This window comes from Elephantulus edwardii, unplaced genomic scaffold, assembly GCF_000299155.1.
Source record: "Elephantulus edwardii isolate Elephantulus edwardi_28Jun2011 unplaced genomic scaffold, EleEdw1.0 scaffold00150, whole genome shotgun sequence".
Lineage (NCBI taxonomy): Eukaryota > Metazoa > Chordata > Mammalia > Macroscelidea > Macroscelididae > Elephantulus > Elephantulus edwardii.
This window is the reverse complement of record NW_006399900.1, coordinates 3,222,715-3,228,183: the sequence shown is the minus strand read 5'-3', so window position 1 is coordinate 3,228,183 and position 5,469 is coordinate 3,222,715. Positions and strand designations below refer to the sequence as shown.

The 5,469-nt window shown below is 40.0% G+C and overlaps 1 pseudogene; it reads left to right on the top strand.

The window, feature by feature from the left end:
• The first annotated feature begins 3,471 nt into the window (after positions 1-3,471).
• LOC102863695 lies at positions 3,472-3,969 on the top strand (annotated as a pseudogene).
• The last annotated feature ends 1,500 nt before the right edge of the window (positions 3,970-5,469 follow it).

Here is a 5,469-nt window from a genome sequence, read left to right as displayed (position 1 = left end):
TTAAATTTAGGTTGTTTATTTTTCATTTCAATGAACATCTACAGAGATTTTGGGATTCCATTCATTCATTGTTGCACCCTTCTCCCCGCACAAACCCCCCCCCCCCCCCCCCCCCCCATTTGCTCCTCTCCTTGAAAAGCAAAAGAAAAACTCCCTCATTGGTACACAATCCCCCCCCCCCGCACAGGAATTTTTTTTAAATCACTTATATTTTGCTTTAAAAAAGTTATCAAAGCAAATTGATTTTTCATGCAGCTTCTTTTTAAAAAAAATTTATTTGCCATATACTATTATTGTAAAAATAGAAGGATAAATAGTAAAACATATATGGGAGCCCAAGGGGGAAAGAGTGGGAGTGGAGGGGTGAGGATGTGTTGGGGCAAAACCTCAGGGTTGCAGTTTGGTGGCTGGAGGGAGGGGGGAAGGAAATGGGAAGGATTGGGTGAAAAGACAGGATAATGATGGTCAAGGTCTAATGGTGATTGATTTTATAAAATATAATGTATAAGAATGATTGTATGAAACTATGAATGAGGAATAGCATGAAACAATGTATAGAATAATTTCTTTTATATATTAAAAAAAACACTTGTTCATGTACTATTTTCAGTTTGAAGTTGTGACTTGAATCTGCTCTCTCAAGTTCTTTTCAAAACCTGGTAACATGAGAGTCACAGAAGAGCCTGTTCTGGTTAATGGTGGCTGCATCCTTCCAGGTGCTCAGGCCCAAACCTGAACTATCTGTTTCAAGTATCTATTTCTGTTTAACACCCCCAGCCCCCAAACCTTAGTAATATATGCAACAACCATTTTATGTGTTTACAAAACTGATCTTGGCTTCAGTCTCCAGACACCCACGCACACACCCCCAGTCTTTTGGTATTCACAGGTGTGTGACTAAGGCGAGCTGGGATCGGGCTTCTTTCTCCAGGCAGGTTCAAGGCTCCTCCCTCTGCACATCATCTCTGTACCTGGTCCCTAGAAGCAGTTTCTTCAGCAAGACAGGAAGTTCAAGTCTCTACAAAGAGTGCTTCCTACAGTTGTAACATTTGCAATATTGCTTAAATCATCTAGGTGGTCACATTCAAGAAGAGAAGATTGGACAAAGGCCTGGATATTGGAGACAAGGTTTATTGAGACAAAAAACAAAACAATAAAAGCTTCGTTGAGAGTCATCAATCTGGCAGCCTCCTTACAATCCTTCCTTTCTTTCATACCTCACAATCAATCTACCAATGAATCATCTCCTGAATCCAACCATTTCTCACCATCTCCACTACCACCAGCCAGATGGTCTTTTACCTTAATTATTACAACAGGCTACTCATTGGTCCCTCTGCTTTCACTCTTGTTCTCAGTCACTGGTATACTTAGCAGCTAGAATGAGTCAAACACCCTCACTACCACCTACTCTGAACCAGCTCATAGCTGGCCCTTTGGCAGGTTTACAGATGCTATAAATTGCACAGAAGATTGTCTCTTTCTGCCAAGAAGCAGCTGATGGATTCGAACCACCAGTTGGCAGTACAATTCCAGACTGATTAGTCAACTCCTTACCGTAAGTCATGGCACTCCTCAAATCAAGACTTTCCAGTATGTCTTGTCCCAGTGCCCTGAGATATCTCTGTCAGTACTGAACCCACTTCCTTCTCTTCGATCCACTTCCCATCCTCTGTGATCTTGGCTTCTTCAAGTGCTGTCCTTATCAACTTATCAGCTGAGCATCACTCATATGCTGGACCCCAATTCAGAAAGCACTTTCCTGAGGTATTCATCTGGCTTTCTTCTTCTTCATCTCCCCACTTTTGCTCATTTTTTCCAGGGATTAGAGTATTCACATCACTGAGGCCCATTATTCTATTGACCAAATCTGAGAAGTTGTTGTCCAAACAGAGCAAGTGAACATTTAAAGTCAGAACAGATGTGCATTGGGGTTGTGCTTTCTTAGTAACTATTCTATCTGTACACGGAGCAAATCAATAGAGAAGTTGGATTCTATGAAGAATGAGGGATCAGGATTGGAGGAAAACTCACCATACCTGAGTGATGCAGATGACACTACCTTGTGTGCTGAAAGTGAGGAGGACTTGCAGATGGTTTGAAGACGACAGCCTTCAATATGGATTGCATATCAACACCAAGAAGACAAGAAGCCTAACCGCTGGATTTGGAGGCAGCAGAATGTTGTTGTTGTTGCTGTGTGGCTTCAAGTTGAAACTGACTCATAACTGACCTTTCAATGGGTTTTCAGAGGCATAAGTCACACAAGAGGAGATTGCCCAGCTGTCTCCTGCAGACAAGCTGGTAGTTTGAACCATGTGCCAAGTCCACTATCAGGAACAGTGATGCCAGTTTGAAGACTAAGGTGACTACCTGATTCAGGCCATGGTCTTTTCAATCACATGTCATGCATCTGAGAGTGGACAGTGAATAAGGACAACAGCAGAATTGATGCCTTTGAGCTGTGGTGTTGGAGAAGAGCACTGAATATCCCATGCACATGTAAAAGTGCAATCAGAATGATCCCTAGAGGCAAGGACAGCAAAGCTTTCTCTCATATATCAGAGTCATGTTGCTAACATAAGCTGTTCCTTGCAAAGGGACATCATGCTTGGAAGGGTGGAGGGTCAGCAAAAGAGTAGAAGACCCTCAAGGAGATGGATTGACATAGTGACTTCAGCAATGGGCTCAAGTGTATCAGGGATGATGCAGATGGCACAGGATAGAGCACAGGTTTGAACTACTGTTTATAAGGTCACTATGAGTCATTCTCCACTTGAAGGCACCTAACAACAACAAACTGCTGATTACAAGCAGTGAAACTGTCAATGAACGGAAGCAGAACATTAGATGCTTGTCTTGGTCCTGCCACTATCCTCCTCTCTGATATTGAACAGGTCCCTTAAATTCTTGGGGCTATGGTGTCCTTTTGAGCCAAATATGAGTTCTAGGTTATAATAGAGTTCCTGAGAGTCTTACTCTCACTGACATCAATTGTTTTCAGCTCATAGCAACACTATAGGATAAAGAACTGACCAAAGTTCTTTTACAAGAGCAAATTTCTTTTACAAAACCAAATTTCTTTTACAGTTTCTTTTTTCTCCATGAAGCAGTTGGTGGATTTGACGAGTGACTTTCTTCAGTCAGCAGCCCATTCAACCCACTACACCACTGGGACTCCTTCCTGGAGCCTATGCATCTTTAAAACGTACCTGCTAACCCTGGGCCCACAATGAGCTAGTTTCTGTTGGCAAAAGTTTTTCAGTCATGTGGATCGTAATAAGTTATGGATAACATTGAGAAGAATGGAAATTCCAGAAGGTTTAATAGTGCTCACTCAGAACCCATATGTATGAAGAAGTAGTTGTTTCAAACAAAACAAGGAGTATGGCATGTTTAAGAAAGGGATGTGGCAGGTTCAGCTGCTGTGAGCGATCCTTTCCTCGTCCCTGTCTGCTACCACCGAGGAAGATGGCCTCAGGAGTGCAAGTTGCTGATGAAGTGTGTCGCATTTTTTATGACATGAAAGTTCGGAAATGCTCTACACCAGAAGAAATCAAGAAAAGAAAGAAGGCTGTCATTTTTTGTCTCAGTGCAGACAAAAAGTGCATTATTGTAGAAGAAGGTAAAGAGATCTTGGTTGGAGATGTCAGTGTGACCATAACTGATCCTTTCAAGCATTTTGTAGGAATGCTTCCTGAAAAAGATTGTCGCTATGCTTTGTATGATGCAAGCTTTGAAACCAAGGAATCTAGAAAAGAGGAGTTGATGTTCTTTTTGTGGGCACCAGAACTAGCACCTCTGAAAAGTAAAATGATCTACGCAAGCTCCAAGGATGCAGTCAAATAGAAATTCCAAGGCATAAAACATGAATGCCAAGCAAATGGGCCGGAAGACCTCAATCGAGCTTGCATTGCTGAGAAGCTAGGTGGATCTTTAATTGTAGCTTTTGAAGGATGTCCTGTGTAGATCATTATTCAGTGCCACAAACCAAAAGCTTCCATGTTTAATGTTATTTTCTTTCTATGTAAGTAAAGCAAATCTATTTAGGCCAGGGTCTCACTAAAGGGGAGCTATCTTCTAGAGTAAATGAAAAATTCTCTACACATGTGCAGATGGCCCTAAATTAGTCTAAAGTTTTATTGGTTTGAAATGAAATTCTTACTGACCAAATGCCTTTCTTTGATGAGTTGGCTTATGAAGATTATAGTTAAAAGATTTTTAATGGTGCAGTTCACAAAATCATAGGCGGCCATAATGGAGAGACTTATTACATCCTTGTTAATCTCAGCAGTTACTTGGTTTCTTTGCTTAGAGAATTGGTCATTTTGGCCAAATTCATTATTCTTCATTGATCCAAGTTGAATAATGGAAAATAATTCTCTGCACAGCATATAACACTATACACTAACTACAGTAAGATTAATTCAGCCTTTCATTCTACCAGATAGGTACTGGAGACTGCCTCCAGATTTTGTACACTTACAGCCAATGCTGATCTTGCAAAGCACTATTTCCAGCACTTAGTGAAAGTGCAGGGTGCAGCTCCTGCACCACAGTGAGCTTCCCTGCTTAATAGTTCGGAGGTTGTTATTGGGTTGATCGTGCATCCTGGAAATCATGGTGTGTCCTCAGGACAATGTGCAATATCATGTAATGATTAATTGACTTAAAATGCAATTTAAGGCTCTGTTAATAATTTGTTAATGAAAATGATAATGTAGTATATTGACAAGGTAGGACACCTTTGGCTCCTTCAGAATGTTGCTGCTTCTGATACAAGGAGGATTGGAAGACTGTTGAGCACAAGTTTACTACTTAAGGGCCTGGGAGAACTTCATCAATTCATAGAGCAAGTTGCCCGTGGAATTGGAGTACATATGACAGATGACAGTCCCAGGAAGCATTTGTGATGGATTGGATGTGATTGTCTTAACATCAGAGATACACAGTTGAACTTAGAAGTAGCAATATTGGCTTTATGTAATAAAGGAAGCATTTTTAACTGGAAAAAAAAAGGAAGGGATGTATTGGTTGTATCCTTTCACCATGTATATAAACACATATACAGTTTGTATGCTGAGCAAATTATTTTAAAATTGGCCCATAAAAAAGAATGTGGCATCATGACTGGAGGAAGATTCATCAAAAATCTGTTATATTCAAATGACACAACACTGTAAAAAAAAATAATGAAGTCGTGAAGTACTTACTGATAGAGTTTAAATACCAGTATCAACATAAACAACAATCCTCACAAATGGACCTATAAAGAATCTTATTAGAAATGGAGATAAGATTAGAGTTGTCAACATCTGTCGTTGCTAAGATTTCCTTGCATCCACAATCAACACCTTTGGAAGCAGCAGTCAAAAAAAAGAAATCCAAAATCTCTGTAAATGTTCATTAAAATTAATAAATTTTTTTTAAAAAAGAATTAGATATATATTTAAAAAATCTAAAGACCAT